This window comes from Wasmannia auropunctata, unplaced genomic scaffold, assembly GCF_000956235.1.
Source record: "Wasmannia auropunctata unplaced genomic scaffold, wasmannia.A_1.0 LD335047.1, whole genome shotgun sequence".
Classification (NCBI taxonomy): domain Eukaryota; kingdom Metazoa; phylum Arthropoda; class Insecta; order Hymenoptera; family Formicidae; genus Wasmannia; species Wasmannia auropunctata.
In genome coordinates, this window is record NW_012027843.1 from 880493 (window position 1) to 900627 (window position 20135).

General features: G+C 42.6%; 1 protein-coding gene across 5 annotated transcripts in view; it reads right to left on the reverse strand.

Annotated features, from left to right (window-relative positions):
- The window catches only part of LOC105457802 (putative polypeptide N-acetylgalactosaminyltransferase 9), a 195341-nt gene that overhangs the window by 68983 nt on the left and 106223 nt on the right, over positions 1 to 20135 (reverse strand). For all 5 annotated transcript variants that reach the window (XM_011702681.1, XM_011702683.1, XM_011702679.1 and 2 more), the window contains one exon: positions 17502 to 17607. The gene's annotated coding sequence lies outside the window, so the exon portion shown is untranslated. The remainder of the gene's footprint in view (positions 1 to 17501; positions 17608 to 20135) is intronic.

Sequence of the window (20135 nt, forward strand, 5' to 3'; positions counted from 1 at the left end):
TCATGATACTGATTATAAATATCATTGAAATAAAATTTTACATAACCTTTTTGTAATTATATACTAAATAGTAAATACAAGAATGAATGAAGATGCCGATGTTGTAAATATAATTCGAATCTCTGAAATATATACTCAATTTAATAATAAAACGGTCCTATGTGAGAAGAGATAATATATGCGGAAATACGATCGACCTGGGAATTTCTCAATTAAGGGAATAATTGTAAATTTGCAAACTCGTTAGATCTACGATCCAGAGTTCCATGTATCTAAAATATGTTCTTGCAAGTAACCTAACGTTAAGTAATCGGAAAATACGCGCGTTCCGAGGCTTTATTAACTTTGTATTAAATTAGAAAATTAGGAACTTTCGGTCACGACGCGGTAGTGTGTATGTTAACGATGTTAAGATGGACGGTAGATTTACACACAAACGAAAGTAGCGACGATAATATCGATAATCTTAACGTGTTAGCCATTCGACACTCGTTACCAAACGGAGTCATTTCTCATCATAGAAAGTATAGTATCGGTCTACGAATTCGCAAAGAGAAATGGATCGGTGCAGAGAAAGGCAACGCGTCGCGAGTCGCATAAATTAAATCGTTGCGTCACAGCCGTCCAACGTTATCCGTCATTTCCACACGTCGAGTCTGCTATGCAAAATGATTATATTCCCGACATGACGCGCGATCGGGCGCAGATAAGTGGACGCGCGCGGATACGACCGTTGCATTATGCGCAACGCATCGCCCCGCGTGGAAAAGTTGGCTGTCGCCATGTGCACGCAATCTCGCAGATTGTGCAAAGTTGTCTGCTCGTATCGGAGAATCGAGAGCTGCATTCGAAAGGACCGAAGCCTTGGCAAGATAACGATGAAAAGGCCCCGGCCGCGCGCGCACGAGAGATTCGGGAATGGAACGTGAAAAGCTCCGGAGCGAGAAGGAGAAGCTCGCTCGCGCGTGTCACGCTCTTTTCGGCGCGCCCGGAGACGTTTTGCTATTCATAGGCGGAGAAAGGCGCATGCACGTTTTAACGTCGCGTTTCGACCGTAACCGTATCACGCGAGTCGCGAGGATGCGCTGCGGCGCGGCGGATGCATCCAATGGCGATGCATCGACGGACGTTATGACGGGAGAAGTGCAGTTAAGCCAGCAGCTTTTCATCGCCGAGATTGAGCGCCGCTATACTCGTGGAAAATTGTATCTGCATCGCATCATCTTTGAATAACATCGCTCGCAGAGAGGAAAAGAGAGAAAGAGGGAGAAACATCATGACGTACATTTTGGTAGTAAAGTTTAGTTAATCGTGCTGTTAAGACAATTATTAATGAACATAGTGAAACTCGAGGCGTACATTTTAATAACGTCTAGCTAATCGCGTCGTTAATTGTTAACGAACGTAGTGAAACTCGAAACTCTGGTGTGAAGCCTCTTATCTGACAGAATAAAACTGCGCATTTCAGATGAGATTTACAACGAGGTTATACCGAGGATAGGAGCAATTTAACTTTTTTTGTAAACGTAGATTAGAATTGAGATATCCGCGCGTGGAACAATCTCGCGATATTGCGAAGATACGTTCTCAGCGATATAAAGTAAGAGGAACTCCGCAGATCATGCTATCTTCCTCAGACGCGGCACGAGAGGCCTTCCATTTCCAGCGAGTGGAGAGAACATTGTCTCGAGTAGACACACGTGCGAAAGCAGTGTGTGCTCTGGAGAAACGTTAGCGGGAGAGTAGTCTGCCTCTGCCAGAACAGTACGTGGCAAAGTGGCATGGTCGCTTTTTAGTGGTCGTTACTATCGGAGACACTTTTCCGTAAAAGAGTTTACTGCTTCTCGTCTCTAAAATGCCCAGGCCGATGTATCGGTCTGAAAAAAAAAACCCCCTTTCTTTTTGTTTCCTTTACGAACTGGCAGTAAATATACTGTAAGCAGCATAAGTGTGGCATCTCTCCACTGTCGCGGCATCTCAACAATATGAAAAAAAAAGAAGAAAGAGATAAGTGGACAGAGAATTTATTCCGCTGCGAAATAAACTGCTCCGAGATCTCGAAAGTAAGTCTGCCGCTAACGTCGGGCATAAATAAAGAATCAACATAAACTGAATGGTAAGAAAGAATGATCGCGATGTTAAAGAAAACGTATAAGGCTGCGGAAGGCGGATTTAATTTACTGTAGAATTGAAAATAAAAAGCTCCAATAGCAACGAAATTAAATGAGCTCTCGGAATGAAACTTTGAAGGGAGTAGAAACAACTGACATACGCCGTGCCGCGTGTTGCGGTTCGACTCGAGATTGAAATATTCCTTGGACTGGAACGTGCTTCTTGTTTCCTTCTTCGCGTACCTGTATTACATTATTTATATCAAATATCGGTTTGTGTATATAGCAAAACTGACTGAAGATATAGTTCCGCAATGTTATTCGAAATAAAATCCTGTCCCGATTCAATAAAAATGTTTTTGCGCGTGTGCGCAAAAGAGCTATATATATAAGATAGGAGAAAAAATGAATTTTAAATCTACCTCTGCCTTTTGCTGATTGAGAACGTTGGCAACGTTAGTTGTACACGCGTGATCAAACGAAATGGGGCATAAAAAGAGTATACTTGTCATTTGCAAAGGGCTTGCTTTTTTTTCGTAAATTTTGTCGTAAACGCCATCGCCCTTTCGTGTTAACCGATGTTAGACCCGCGCCGCTACTGAGGATAACATCGAGCTCGCGTGTCACTGTTTATTTGGGTTAGGTTCTATTTTCGCTACCAGTCCACCACGGACACGAAACGAGAGCACAATAGCTGGACTCTTTGTCCGCCGTTAAATGAATCGCTTAGGGATAGGAAGGTGAGAGAAACACGTCTCTGGGAAACAGGAAAGATGTGTCAATCAACGTTCGATAACATCAGTGGCGTGCGTATGTCGACGTGAATGTTTCTGAAGCGGGGAATGTGTGGATTTATATAGTTAGGTGCAATGATAATTCCGTTTTTCATTCAAGTCACATTTTATCGTTTCCTCGGTCGAAACATAAACTTCTTTCCCCACAGCGAAATAATATTATGCCCTTCACACATATGGCTTCCTCTTTGTTTATTCACCTCTTCATTTTAATTCTACAACAATGCCATGTTTACGCAATGATTCCATATTTCTCCATGGCGCTGAAACACATCGGCTGGTCTGTAAGAGTTCATATTGCAGTTTGCCACTGAATAATTTTAGCGGTGGGTAAAATCCATCGTAAAATGCATTCGACGGATTAATCAAATATCGACCGCTAATGGCTGTTTGATAGAATTTCGGATCTCCGCTAAAAGCGTTTAAATGTATTCTGCAACTCGATTTTTTTCTTCGAATGGAATCAGTTAAGACCGAAAAACCGTGATAAAAGCGCAGGAAGCTATGCTGTTTCTGACCACTTCAACAAACGTCAACGCGTACGACATCTAAATATTTCTCTATACGCGCTCGAGAAAAATGGTAGAGAAAGCCGGGAGAAGTGCGGGACACAAGCGAGATAAAAGCACAGGGAAGGATGGGACAACAGAAACGACATCCTGGTCCACGCTATGCGTCCAGACCAGGAAAATAAGCCGATCGGAATCCCTAGCGGCGATACCGTACGAGTATGCGACAGTGGGATATGCAACAGCGAGCATGAAAGGAAATCGCAGGGAGGCGATTCCTTTAAGAGAATTTTAAATCTGCATGAGCCCTCAAACCGATAACACTCGTACTCGCGAGGTAAGAAAGAGATCGAAGAAACAATCGGAGAAGAAAAGCACTTCACTCTCCTGATGCACTCTTGATGCACGATATATCGCTATCAATATCAGGTCTATTTACGTTTATCTAGAAGAGAGTAAATTGTTTTCAGATGAACGGTACCGATACATAAGCGCAAGGAAAATAAAGATTTTAAGAGAAGACGATATTCTATTTATAAAGATATCATTGATAAAGAATAATACTAATATAATAGCATTACTAACAAAAAAAAGTCTATTCTCAATAAAATAATTAAGAGCAGTTAATTAATTAAACAAAAATACAATATATTTGTGTGCTCTTTTGATTATATTAAATTATTCATAATTAAATTAGAAAATACTGGTTGCATAATGTATATCTCGTGAGCAGAAACATTTGTTTAATACCATTACATGTCCGAAAGCCATTTTAAAAGAATGATAAAATTCATAATTTCACGGTATAATTTTTGTAAGTAACCGCCCGGTTAAATACTGAAAACCACCGCGCTTTACAAACGCCGGATTAACGTTCATGGTTAAAATTCCGTTAAAGCGAAAATTTGAAATTCCGTGCCACGCCGCTTAGCGATGGAAATTTGCATGAACGTTACCGCCGTTATACGTCCTTAAGATGCATCACTTCATATATTATGCAAAACTCAATGCGGGATCTGCCTGCACGCCGCAGCACGGCGAGCGAAAGGAACATATTCGACGGCGAAGAAATTTTCCGAGCTCGACGGCGCACGAAATTGCGTCGCCGGAAACGACCACGTGTCGCGATCTGATAATCGGGAAAATAATTGCGCCATGTCACGGATTACCGAGGCGCGTCGCGCAGCGAGCTTTCAATCATTAAAAGGAAAGTTTCACTTTATTTGCGTTTATTCTCTAATTTGAAAATATACTATTTTTAATATTTGTATTAAAAAATGTACGTACATTTGCATTATCAAGAAAAATAAATAATAAAACTCGTAACATTTCACACGACATAAATTTGACATAAATTTGACGAAAGATATCGTAATCCAAAAATATATTTAACATTTCGTTTTTTAATAATTTAAAATAAAGAAAAACTGCTGTATTCACAGACACAAACATTGTTCCAACGAATGTCACATCATTGCAAACATTACTTTTTCTATTAATTCTTCGTGACTGAACACAATTTATGCCATGGCATTGAAGTTTGTCGAACCAAGTTGTTTTTGATGCGTTTTGATGCTAGAGAAATGATAAAAAAGAAAATCCACACACGCGGCAAACGTGATAATACGGACCGCACAATGGATAAGAGCATATCCAGCGCGCGATTCGGTATTGTCGCAGGATTGCGGCCGGCCGGTCCGATACCAGCGCGGTTTTACTGTAATCTCAGGGAAATGTGGACATTAAATCCCCCCACTTCCCCGCCCGGAGAATGGAGAATGTTGGCTCGTGCAGCGCGGAGCAATAAAGAGTTAACACGGTAACCGCTAATGGAGTAATGGACGTTCCGAGCATGCAGACATCGGCTGGACTTCCGCCAAATGAGTACGTTCTTCTGGGGAATATCGTCCAACGCTACCACGCCAATCCTTTTCTTTATCTCTTGCGGCGAGTGCGTTCACCTTTTTCTCCTTCAGCTCGCCACGATTAGTCGCGGAGGTCTTGGTAATCTCAAAAAATGCCATCATTGAACTAATATTCTCAAAAAAACAAATGGGTTTTAAATCTATCTCAAAGTACCGTATAGGATCTACGTGTTTCAGTGAACGGATACTGGTTTACGAAAGAGGTATGATTTAAAGATTATGATTAAAGTAAAGAGTAAACACGTGTGCGTGACTATGATTGATTCGCTTTTGAAGTTACGAACTAGCGCTAAACTGCTGCTAAATCCCAGTTACGATGTTACAAGGGATTTAGTATGGTTTACGATCTACCGTACTACTTGTAAATTGTTTTTAATCATTTTTGTGTTGTTCCTCCTGGAATTTAAAAAGTGGCGGAAAACGGTTAAAATTAAGGTTAAAATTGATTGACGCTGATGAAACTGACCATTAATAATTTAATATTAAAACAATTCAGCCAGGAAATATCAGTGTAGTCTACCAAAAAATTTCGGCGGCGGCCGGATTAATCGAGCTGCCGCTAATTGTTGTTTCATTTAAACGTACGGTTACGAGGCCGCAATAATCTTCCATCATGTCACTGCCCAGAGCATGTCTGATTTCATGACAAATGACCGCTTACCACGAGCTTCCGATTTTGGGAAGGATATCCACACACATAGACAGTCGCTTAGGTAAATCAGATTTGGGCGCGATGCGTGAGGAGTCACGCGCGCCTCTTTCGTCAGGTCAGAGGTCACGAGGCCATCGTGAGGCCGCAAGAAATCATTACGTGACTGGGGACCCTTACGAACCTGTCGACGCGCTACCGTAATTCCGCGCTAATGGCGGCCGAGCAAAAAGTGCTAACGATTTTTCAGTCAACCGGGACGCCTCGTGGTCGCCTTGCAGTCTCCGATTATGGGGAATCGTGGCCTGGATTTCCGCGATCGATCGCTCAAAAGTTCGGGAGCGACGTTGTTCGAGCGTGGATGGAGCGCATAGGACTCCATTTAATTTAAAAACTTAACGGTAATTTTTAATTGGCTTTTCTTTGTTCAAGACTTTATGCATATTATTGGTGCGAGATTCTAAACGGCATTGTTTTATCATATTGCTGACGAAGGGAAAAGAAAATTATCTATTTCAAGCTGCGTATTTGTAAAAATATTCAATGAAAAATATGTATTACCTGAACGTTTAATATTATTTTATATAATAATATAAACATTTTTTTTTTTAAACTTTATTGTTCCTTATACCGCTGTACAAATATTTTTGAAAGAAAATTAGGATCGACTGGCAAGAGCGATCATAGTGATAGATTTTGCGGCTCGGTGGATACTCGGTTCGGGTCTGCCGAGCGCGACGTTACAGCGCGGCTAATCAAATTTTCACCTGCAGAACGACTCGCGCTCGATTTCACAGGGTCGGGCCGGGAACGCGGCGGAGTTCCTCGAGGCCGATACTAATTAATTTTCATCGAATTAACGCCGGTGCTCGGCGAGCCGCGCGCTCGAATGCCAAAGGAAACCGCTGCTGGCGGAGGTCGTATCGTGCTTTGCAGAGTCGCGCGCGACTCAGACACCGTGAGATCGTGAGAAACACGCTCTGTATTTATCGGCTCGCGCTGCAATTAATGGCGCGCGTCGCAGGAGCCCGGCATCGCCGTCGCGATTCTACGTGGAATGTTTATGAATGAGAGAATCGATACGCGCGCGGCGTGGTTCGCGAGACACGCGCCGTAAATCAAGAGGCCCGCGAATTTAACGCGCGAGATACAGCGCTTCCGCGCGCGCACACACGTTTTACGCAGTTTACGCTCGACGGAACGGAATCAACTTGCGATAATAGAAACAACGCGTCATTATCATCCACGGGAATGCGAGCGGAACGTCTCTCCTCCTCTGACGAGGAGGAAAAAACCGGTAAAAAGTCGGTCGCTCGCCCTTCGAGAACTGTCATTGAATATCCGCAGTGACGAACGGTGGCGACGAAAGGCACGGCGGCGCGGAAGGAACGGTAGCGAGGCTCGATATCGCGTGGAAAATTGTCACTTTTTCGAAAGGCGAATTTCTGAGGATTCCGCTGTCGTTTCCCGGCCGTAAAAATATCAGGCGTTCCGATTGACACTTCGCGCGACATGCCTGCCGAATCCGAGACGGGAAATAGGGAAGCGAGGGGGCTTCGCAACATTATTCGCGAAACGAAGCGCCGTCTTTTATCCTCTTCTCTTTCTCGAGAAAATTTTCACGTCACTCACGGTGGATCGTTTCCCTGAATGCGTGAAACCGAATAAGGAGACAGGGTAGACGAATATGCGTCGCGCTCGTTCGCACAAGATGGCACGATTGGTGCAGCAGCGGCCCGTTTTGATTACTCGTTGGACCGGAGTGGCAAACGTGATTGGAACGCGAAATCAGAGACGCGAACTTCACGACGGCCGGGTCCACGTTCTGTTGCGACCGCTGTGCATGGGCGCTCTTCGTTAGATTTACACATACATGTATATGTAACCAGTGCGCCGGGGATGCGCGCTCGAACGGTCGATGTGGAAATATATGGCGTTTACACAGCTGCCATGCGGGACAAAGCGTCTTTTAATTAACGCGCATAGATCAGCCTCAAACAGAGACAGGTGCGCGTCGCGTCGAATCTGCCCTGGTATCAGTGGCACCGGCATTATTTTCATATCGCGCGTGTCACGTACGAAAATAAAGTGGCCTTCCGCGACAAGCCGATTCAACCGTTCCCCGCGCGACAGTCGCGTGGAAATGAAATAAAACCACTTACATTGTTAGATCTAAATTTATTATAATAAACGTTAGTTTAAATTCCCTTTCACGTTATTTCTCGTTGAACAATCAGATCGTATTACGGTGCCGAAACATTCAAATCCAATTGGCACCAGTTCGCCGAATAACCACAATCGTTTAACATCCTTGCGACTGGAAGCGTGTAGCTTGGAGAAACGGCGGCAACGTTACAAGCCGCGATTGCAGCCGCGCGCTTCTCCAAAACGCCGCCGGAGTGTAATCCGCCGACTTTCCCGTTGGAAAGGAAACGCTTGGCGTAGCCTGGTCACGTTTCGCCCAAAATACACGTCAACTCGTAGCGCAAGCACGACGAGTCCGAATTTGCACCGTTCAAGTTCCCAACTACGCTCGTCTCGACCAAATGTTTCGCGTTCCTGTAACCGAGTGACCCGCTCGCCCGTGACGACGGCGAGTGCGGTGAGCGCGCGAACGCGCGCGCAAAATTCCGCCGGGTAAACCCGCAAGTGAAGTGAAGTGCCGCTGAGAGAACCGCGAATTTAGAGCTTGTCGAGCGTATCCGTGCCGGACCCCTTTGTAAGACGGACCATTTCGAATAAATATCGCTGTGCGCGCTGCAATAACGGCCTCGATTATCGCCGACAGGGTTAGAAATAGATTAGAATGTCACATGGCGCACGCACGGTTTATTCGCCGAGTCACGGACCATCAACGAATCGTCGGAATTAGCTTATGCTCGTCGATGTTACGGCGGAATATTAAACTGCGCACCGTGGGGGGCGAGCATGAAATCAAAGCGAATAGGGTCGTATTTTATATGGAGAAGCGTGAAGGAGCGCAGCAAACGAACGAGGGAAAGCGAGAGAGATAAGGAGAAGTGATGTCAGAAGAGCTTAAAAAAAATAGCTTCGTGTGAGAACAGCATACAAAAAACTTTGAAGTAAATATTCTTGGCGTATCAACATCGCTCGCGCGCGTGCAATTTTTTACATTAGCGGCTTCGTCGCTTTGTCTCATCCGCGCGCGAACGAAGAGCGTAAGCTGGAAGGAAAAAAAAATGCAAACGCGCACGGCGGTGGTGTGATGGTGGTGGCGCGCGGTAGCGACGTTACGTCAAGACTTGGATCCCTGACACGGTGTTATACGCGTCTTTCCGCTCTGATACGCGGAGAGAGCGCGCGTCCGCGCGACCATTGTTGCCCTGACGTTCTGGCAAGGGAAGAAAAACGAGAAGAGTGGAAAACCTGCCGTTTACATCCGTATGTAAGCAAAGAACAGGGAGGAGGGAGGGAGGAGGACAGGGGGACGTGGGGGGTGTAGACTCCGACGTTGGTACCAGGTACCTTCAGGGAACACGCCGTAATTCCGCAACGCGCCTGTCAGATCCGCATGACTTAACGCACACAGAAGACGCGACGACGCGACGCGCCCGAGATGACTTCATGCGAATCAAGCGCCGCGGAAAAAGGGAGATCGCGAGATTGCTTGCGTTATCGACGGAAAAGGAAGCGGTAAATCGAGGAAAATGATAGATATACACACGTCAATTGTGCGACACCCGAATCAAAAACAAAATTTGCTTGCAAAGTTTCATTACCTTTACGAGAGATTCCGTTCTTTATGCATATACGGTGTTTTCTTTCTTATTCCTCTGTCACCGTCTTGCGGATCATTTTCTCTTTCTCTCTTTGCATTGCGTTCTAAATTCAATTACGTCTAAGATTTTTTTATTAACCTCTCTCTATTCGTATTATTTTTCAAATTATTAATAATTTGAAGAGGGACACATTGACCATCGAATATGTGGAAAAGATTTTTGGAAAGTTCGCGTGAGCAGCTTACATTAGCGACAGTGATGATTGTTAAATTTAAAAGACTTTATATCGCTATCAACAAATCTTACGCAATCTTATTGAGTAAAATTAATTATGCCTGGGCACGAAATAAAATGTAATATTAAATGGTTTTTTTTATAATAAAAATATGAAAAGCGCAGATTAATAAAAAATGACTAAAAAATATCTTATGTTTACATTAATATATAAATGCTGGAAAAGTATTTCATTAAATTATCATGATCAAAATTCATAAGAAATATGATGAATAAAAATTTTTTTCTTTCCCTTTATAAATACAACAGATACACATTTTTTAGGACATTAAAAATCAAAATATAAATTAAAAAGCAAATATAAAACGTAACTGTTTAACAAATATCTAATATATTTGTCGCACATTTAATTTAAATTGCTATATACAACCCAATTTGCGACAACTTAATAATAAGGTTTTCTTCCTCAGATGGGATATATTGACAGGCTATACATAATATCGACAACGAAGGTAATAATCTTGTACAAACAAAAATCTCATCGAGTTTATATAGCTTAGTTCGTAAAGAAAAGCAGCGGAAAAATCTGACATCGCGCTACAGCCGTGCTCTGCCGTACGTGTTTGCACGAAAGCAAACACAATCAACTTCTAACAGCGTCAGAGTGCGAAACAGCCGGTGCATAGACTCTATAAACGAGATGCATCACAAACGAGATGAACCCACAATATATTCGTGCGCAAGAAGATGGATTTAAAAATATCTTCAATAATAATTTACTAACATCATAATGAATAAGTTCATCAAATCAGATTCGAAAAATCTCGGTAGTTTAAAGTATTTTTTTTTAATAAAAGACATTTGATACTAAAAGGCTTTAGGGATCGATATCAGTAGTAGTAGTAGTAGGGAAAGTAAAGCGACGAACAAAGCAGGAAAAACAAAGCGATCTACGTTAATTAAGCGGGCGCGACAGAAAGAGGATCTTACGAAGACAATCATCTGATCTTTGCATATCGAGGATCTCGCAGTTGAGGATAATCTCAGTGTTGCAAAGACGAAATAAGGGACGTTGTAAGGGAGAATAGGTGATGGCAAAAAAGAAAAGAAAGGAAGGGAGGAAACGATAGCAGCCGGTGAAACAAGCGATTTTCCCTGTCGGGAACGACTTACAGTCCGCTAGTCACATTGTAGTATTCTGTAGCTTAGAGTCTGCTGTGCAGCTACATCTGCATGATAGCACGGAAACCATTCACAAAATGAATAAAGAAAGAGGAGAAAGGACGAGAGAGAAAAAACAAATATATAAAATCTTTGGAGAAGTTATCCTTCAGATTATTCTTATTGTCCTTTCAAGTAGAATGCTTTCAGTTTGCACAAAAATTTAAAATTGCTAAATAAATATAACAATTTTAGACTTTGGTTATGTAAACACAAATATTTACAGAGTTCACATTTGCGGAGTATATTATCATCGCAAATGTCAGACTTTATTAATTTTCTCAATATTGAAGATTGATGTCATTAAAAGTCGTCTGAAAAAAATTCAGTTCAAAGTATCAATCTTGTATTCAAAACAGAGAGTATTGAAACGTAAATGTATTTGAAGTATAGTTTAATCGTACGCGCATCAATAATATTCTCCGTAATGGTCGTTTTGAAAAACAAAGCTTTTTCCCGACGTTATTTTAATATTAGAGATCTCTCCTTGAGCGACGATGATGCTTAAAAAATTAATCGCGTAATTCCTTGGTAAAAAGATGCGGCAAAGAAACGGAAGCAAGCGCCTCCCATCCCGTCGCGTCGCGCCGCACCGCGCCTAACCATCGTCCATTTTTCCGCGAGAGAAGCGAGGAAAGGATAAAGGTAATTAATTAATCCGGATGAAGGTACATCCAAGAACTTCCTGTCTCGCCCTGCGCTCTTTATTACCGGCGCGAAACAATGGCGCGCGCGTGCCCCTGAGGGTGCCTCGGGAAATACTCGGGCGATTCACCGCAACGAACGTAGCACACGCGTCGCTCGTCGTGGATTTGCATGAAGTTCGAAAAGTTTTCAAATAAACACGGCGAACACCCCGGCAAGAAAACGGCAGCAGTTAACGGAACTTTTCCATTTCCGCCTCTCGCCGTTCGTCTGCGGAAGTGGAGCTCGCGCCGCGCGCGACTCCGCCGTTCGTACATCTTGCAAAAACTTGAAACCCCGGGCGGTGGTCTCGTGAGAAACGATTCGCTGCTGGGAAATCCCTTAATTATGGTGTAAGAAGTACAAGCTGTAAGAGTTAATCTGTCCGCCTTCGTTACGTCCATCGTGCAACGATGGAGTTATTTCTCCGTCTTTTAATTATCACGTGAGATTAAAGTTAGTACATTAGAGTGCTTTTGAATTGTTCAAACACTCCAAATTGCATTTCCAGTTTAAAAGAAGATTAGAAACAAGAACGCCGTTAATTTATATATCATCTTCTAAATTTACGGACTATCCCGCATGTTTTATTAATGTAGCGTTGATTGAATTATTGATTAATAATCGATTTCTATATTTCAAACTTTCGGTTTAACGGTTTTATAAGTTCTCGAATTGTGTCGGATTAATCAATTTTAATTGCATGTGTCTGAATCTAATTCTATATTTCGTAATCTTCATATATTAATTCTCCCTTCTCGTTATATAAAGACGCACTAGTAAAGACTAGTAAAGACTTACTTAAAAATATTTATGAACAATGGATGTAACTGAATATAGTTTAGAATTAGGTTAGGTCGAAGTAGCTTAAAATTAAAAAGTCAAATATTATTGACTCTGATTTTAAATCTGTTTAGCGACGCATACATCATTCAAAAGTTTTCTGTTTTTCTTGAATAAAAAGAAACGCGGTAGTATAAAAAAAAACATTTTTTTTAAATTCTAATATTTAATTCTAATATTTAAAAATGAGAGGAGTGTAACAAATCACGTAGAAATTTACTGTAAAATGGCATTTTAAGAAAAAAGAAATAAAAAATGACATTATATAATTAATATTATATCTATCATATGCCCTTCTGTATGTGATCTTTTAATTACGAGATGCACGATTAATAGAACGAACTGTCGCTCAAATGAAGTTTTAACGAGCTAAAACAGATGTGTGTATGCAAATCGCGTTGGAATCAACGAGATCACGCTACATACAAGACCGCACTGCCATCAACGGTATATCGACCGACGGCAGAGATGCTTCGTAGAAAATTTCAATCTTATCGTCGACCGTGAGAACATTCCTCGTATTCTTCCACTGTCACGCACGTTTTCCTTTGGGAAGAGATATTGCTTACGATTCTGCCATGTAAGCGTCATATGTGATAGTAATGACACATTCGCGGAATAGAAAAATAACTGTAAAGTAATAAAGAAAACATTTCACAATACTTTTTATTTACTTCTATATATCATTTGCGCCATTTTATTCAAAACATTTTTATAAGTTGGTCAAGTTTAATTGTCTCTTTATCTTGCAAGAGACAATATTAAAAAAAAAAAATTAATTAATTAACGTCAATTTATTTGAATTTAATTCATATTTAATATGAAAACAAATACAAAATATGGATAGCTTAGCTTTATTTAAGTTAACGACTAGAAAAAAAACGTTTTAAATTTCGTTTTTAAATAGACAATCACTTCGATTGTTATCCATCGGTTGCTTCAGCGCACAGATGATTAAGAATGCAGCACCCACGCGCATTCCAAGCTTTCTTTCGTGCGGCTCACCCACGCCGATAACCCACACGCGACGCGCTACTTCGCCGAGGATCATGCATAAGCGTTTACCGAATTACGACAGCATCCAATCAGAACTCCTCCGTAACGGATGCGACGAACTAAAGTCCCAACCCCGATCGATTCCACCCGCAAGTTTCTCCAAGGCCGTCAACTCCCGTCGAAACTTTCGTAGTCAGGGGATCTCCGAGAGGATTCCTCTCTGGTAAAGACGCCCTTTCAACAGGTACTTCTCGCCTTTTTGCGTGCGAGATCGTCTCGCGGATTACGGCGGAGTCGTGCCGCGACGATATTGACGAGGTAAAAATTCCGCTGAATTGATTCGCCGTGTCGTTACAACGCGACTGATTGAAGCACCTCGATAATCGAAAACGTCTCGCCATTCTGTGTCGAAGGCGCAATTTTATCTGCGATACAATCGACAAAATCGATTGTGACAATTGAAATGTACAGTGAAATGTAGCGTGAAAATTCGTTATATCATTCGAAAGTTTCGTGAGAGAAGTGAGACTTATCTACTACAATGAATGTTATTACACATGTATAATCAACATTGCGTATCTAGCGTTTCTATAATTAAAATATGTAGGAAGACCGAAGAGCCGAACGTCGAAAGCGAATAACTACCGGTTTCATTTAGAATGAAATTAATTGTTTAATCCTCACGCTGTCATTCCTACTCTGCGGATCTCTGTGTGTCACTGATAATAAAATGCAAATTCAGCGAAGTAGTAAATACATTTGCGAAGGCAACCGAGTCTATCTCTGCCCAGGCACAAAATTATAAAGTTCTCGCGAAGGCAAGCCGAAATTTCGCGGCGGCATACGTATTAACGTCCGTGGATGAGTTATAACACTGTACCGTGAATAACATTATACCGAGTTCGCCGAGTATTATTTCCGTACCTACCTACCGTACATATACGTAGGTACGTACGTAGAGAGACGTACCCACGTATGTACGTCTCTCTCGTACCTCGCACTCCGTAAGATATAATGACATTATTACGAGCTCCTGAGGGGATACCGCGTATATAAGGGTTACAGTCGAACACGGACGCGCGCGAGCTATTCCCGCGCGGTTTCCCGCACGCGCATTTTCACGAGGTGCGAGAAAACAATCGCGCGAGCGCGTTTTTCTGACGATATAGTCACGCGCGTATATATACGCGTTCGCTCGTACACGCGGTACACCGCGTACACGGGAATGAAGAGGAACGTAGGAATTTCTGGATTGTTGTTTGACATTCTAACGGGACGTACGCGCGGGGATATTTAATTAAACCGACGCGACGGTCAGAATGAAGCGAGGAGAAGCCAGCGACTGCCCGCGCTGGCCGACCGCGCCACTCCGCTCGCTCCGCTTCTAACGCGACGTACTGACCGTGTCGTGTCACTTTAACGTTTTGCGCCGGGGAGAATATACGTCCGTTTGCATTACACTCCGCGGTAATGCCTCGGATGTACGTATCCCTACACGATATTCATAGAGACGCTTAACACGCGCAGTCTGGCTTTCCCCCCTTCCTCTCTCTCTCTCTCTCTCTCGTCATACGCACATAAAACGTCGCGTCTGAAATTAATGCGCCGAACGCAAATTGTCGTGTTTTCGGGGTCGCTGTCGGTGGCACGGTCGAGATATATAACATTGCGGTGACGACATCGATTATCTCACCGATAGATCCAATCGTTCTTAATGGCCGCGTGTGGAGACAACGGATGTGTAACATTAATAGATACGTATGCGTGACGTGAAATAACAGTCGCGTAAGTGGGTGGGTACTCGCGATTAGTTTTGAAAATTTGATGATTTAATCTTTCACGGCTAGATTGAAAGTAATGAATGTTCTCTGGGGAGTTTCACGTATCCGGCACGCAGACTGGGAAACGTTGCGTGCACATCGATGCAAAATTGCAGTCATACGGCAAAGATTTATGTATCCGCGATTCTGAATTAGCGAGATGTGCGTAGGTTTATGTGCATATGTACTTATATATACTTATATACCTGCACTTAACGCTCGAGCGCAGGAACGCAAACAGTATATAGCATTATATAAACCTCCACGAGACAAATTTGCCTTTTACAAAATGAAACGGCTCGCAAACATAAACAAATCATGGACTCTCTTACTTCTCGCGTTTACGACGTGCGCGTAAAGGGATCGGAAAATCTAAAATTCTTACTTTCCTCTTAATAACTTTTTTTAGATTTTTATAATTATTTTGAGAATACAAGGAATTTTTTAATACTTTCTAAAGGATATAAGATACTTTGAATATCTGAAAAAAATGAAAAATAAAAAACCAATAATATACTGTATTAAGTTTCAATATTATTTTAATATGCTGTATTAAGTTTCAATATTTATCAAATAAATACCGAAATAAATATATTGATAATAAAGAGAAAGGCAAAAGACAATACTTTGTCAGTGATTTTGAACAGCTAATAAGTAGATACGATTCGTAAATATTAGATATATCGGTAACATTTAAAGGCTGCTGGTAGCAATTACTATTCTGTGTCGAGGTACGATCGACCCATGCATTTCCGCTGGATTAATTGCCCCTAAACGGGGCCAGACCGGAGCGATAGGGGCGCGAAGGGAGAGGGGGGCGGCTCGCGGGGTGAGTGAGCTCGCGGGGGCGCGATTAAATCACGCTCGTTAAATCGAAGCGGACGGTGCGGGTGCCGCAAAAATTGGTAGCTCGTTTATCCCGGTCGGCTCTAAAATCGGCACTATATGACGTGGACGAGCGATGAAAAATTAATGAGCCCACCGGTTGCCACAGTCGGTCGGCCAAAAAGAGGGCGGCGCGACGGTGTGAGAACGGAGAATGGCCAGAGCGATAACAGTTTTCCGTCCGAGTTCTACGTATCGAACTTTTTCGCTCCTCTTTTTTACGCGTCTGACCGCGACGGAATTAAAAGCGCCGAACGCGACTGCCGTCGCGCGATCGGAGGTTAGTTAAATCCAGTTGTCTGCGACATTCGTATTAAAATTAATCAACTCGCGACCCACAAGAATTGGGGTCCCATCTGCGAATCTGATATTGATTAATATCTCAATATGATATTGATTATGAATCTTAACGACAGAAAATGAATCTTCTTTCTTGCATAATATTATAATTTGAACTCTCCTTTAATAGTCGCGTTCAGAAATATCTGATCTATGGTCGATTACACTCCGAATTCAGTTATACCGTCCCAAGGAGCTTCCTGTTCACTCTCCGGCAAATTTCTATTTTTTTTCCCCTTGCTTCCGTCGTTGGCGGAACAAGTGAATAACTTTCGACTCGATTCCCGATGAAGTGGCGAGCTCGATATCAAATTGGCGGACTTCGTCGTGGGATTCGCCCGATAGAAAATTTTTAATGAAAGTCACTAGGGAGGATACGAAAGTTACGAAGAGGCCAACGAAGCGAGAAGAGTCTCCGGTAATCTCCGACATCTTGTTACAGCGTGGTGTAAGAAAGGCGGAGGAGACCGGCGCGGCGCGCGGCGAGCGCGTCCGTATCGCGCCGCGCGACCCCCTCGTTCAATTAAAGCGTCAGCGTCCGCGGAAAACTTTTATATGAATGGTTTTCATTACGTCGAGGACTTATTAAGGGCGTCTTCACGCGGGCATTAATATCACCGCGTCGCAACGAGTTTTGTTATCAAGCGCAATTCAGCCCGCAGTGCGCCGACGAGCACGGTACTATTTTAGCATCGGTGAGCTCGAGAGGACTGAAATCCGTCAAACTACTGAGATTCTTCTCTATACGTACCGCTCGTCGCTCGTGGTTTCCTCCAACTAGAGAGAGTTTCTTGTTTTTGAATATGGTAAAAGCCTCGATGTCGGCTCCCGCAAGTGCGCTGATCAATTATATCGATCTGAAAAGGAAAAAAAAGATTCGCGTTATCAAAAAGGATTTTTACTATATTGAATGGAAATACACCGCGCGCGTTATTGTTATCGCCGATAATATATTGTTCCAAATAAAAGGCGGAAGTAATTCATTTTGGAATGTGTGTATGTGTGTGTATGATATTAAAGGACTAGCAACAATAGCCGGTAATTTGCTATTCGGAGTCACGCCGCAGAAATGTATTCTTGCGTGATGATATATGCATCACGCGCGTAATCGTACGGTCGGTTACACGAGCACATCGCCATACGTTCGGCTAACCCGGTGATAAAACAAATCGTGACAAATTGCCAGCGAGATGTGGCAGTCCCGCGCCACGCAATTGCACGGTTTCACCGTGTTAAAGAACGAAAAAACGCCACACGAGGAAAGCGTATGAACTGCATCGAGCACGGTTCGTAAATAAACGCTTATTTACTGCTTATTTATTAACATTATCGTTCCCTGAATAATACACGTATATAAAATATACATTCGAGATAAGCGTTTTCAGTTTAAAAATAATACGTTTTGCGCAAGGTGCGCTTTTAAGTAACGACGATTACAACGGTGATACGGCAATCTGCGCTCCGCAACGTGAAAAGAACGTCGGGCGCAGGAAGACAGACGGCACCGGAATTATGCCTGCGCGAAAGTAATTTCTGTGGCGGGTGTCTTCCTGATTTCGCAGAGTGCACATAGCCTCCGCGGACTTTCCGGCTGTAATGAAAAATTGCGCTTGCGCATGTCCCATCTCTTAAGTACGTCCAAGAAGCTGATTCTCAGGCACTAACACCAGCACTCCGCGACGTGCGTGTGCCACCATAGTTTCCCGCCAGACTACTGCAATTTCGCATTGGAAAGAAGAGACAGGGAAGAGCTTAAGAACAGCGGCGGGGAGAGGGGACGTGAAAGATAAGACAAATGGAGATGACGGAGAAGAAGCGCGGCGCTCCGACAAAAAAAAAGATAAAAATCGTAAAGACAGTAGACATACAAAAAAATGCGTAATGTCCTCAATGCTGCACCATACAAGGAGAAAATACGCAAGATACAAACACATCCCTCCATTCCTATGATCCAATGAAACTGGAAGCGAACCTCTAGCACAAGGAAATGGACCACTGAATGTGGTCGAGCTCCGTATTAAGTAACTGCAGGTGGTAATTTTTTGTGTCTGTGTACGCGAGTGGTTGCCGGTAAGTACTCGATAAACTACAGAAGTAAATAACGAATACCGTGTCCTTTACCGCTCGACTTCCTTTCTATAATACTCGAGTACAAAATGATGGCTTTGAGTCATTTTGGCTTTCGCGGAGACGCTTCTACAGTTAATTACACAGTGTCGTTGCATAGGCATGACTGTCATTGATATCAAAACATGTAAAAAAAAAGCATTTTAAAGATTGTTGTATTTGACACAAGTAATAAACCACTAAAAATTGGGGTCCTTTAATTTATTAAAAAATTAACACACACACATAATTATTAAGACTGTTAAAAAAGCAACGACGTTTGTTACGTGATAAAAATACATAGCTTTAGTCGTTGCTTCTAGACGTAGAACCGTTATGAGGTTCTACAGCTGTAAGTAACTTTCTGCTAATTAGAATTAGATATCCCGGAAGATCTTTAATCGCGCGGGAATGCGAGTAAGAAAGTGCAGGTGCACCTTCAGAAATAAACTCAATGAGTCTTGGCATTAAAATTTCGTTTGTCGGACTTGTAGAATAAATTACATCAATCTTTTCCCCGTAATATACTTCCCCCGAATTTATATGCGTCTTGAAAAATACTCTTGGAATAATTATAGAATTGCAACGCGTCTCTGCTGGAGAGATCTCATTAATTTTTAATTTACGCAAATATTATCTGGATAAGATGGCTGTGTAAGCTTTTTAAAAATGACGAAATTGGAAAAAATAAGCAGTTCGTATCTTATCCGCACATGCAATCCCACATGCCTCTTATTACGCGTCCTCGTTTCTCTCCGCTTTCTGCGCGCCGGCACGAGTTCGCAATGCGCAAATTCGTGCCGCAATTTCGTCGTAATTTAATTTAACGCGGCATCGTCCGAGCAAACTTTCTCGCTTCCTAAATCCCGTAGGAGCTCGCTGTCGGGCACAAGCGGATGGATTTTTATCGCCCTCTCCCCATCACGCCACTGCTCTCTCCTCTCTCTTCTCCCCTCTCATCACCCTCTCCCTCTCTCTCTCTCTCTCTCTCTCTCTCTCATTCTCTCTCACTCATTCTAATTTACAAACTGATTTTTGATGGAATTGTGAAATTGGAGTTGGACGAAACGCACGAAGGGAAAGAGGGATGATTGCACAAGGCGGAAGCTTCATTTTGGATTTCGGGGCAAACATATTTGCCGGATTCAATTAGTATAAACTATTTCCCCCCCCCCACCCCTCTCTTTCTACATTGAAACCTCAATATAAATTCTAGTTTGTTACGCAATAATTCCGGATTATTATCATTATTATTATTCAATGAATAAATTATTATACA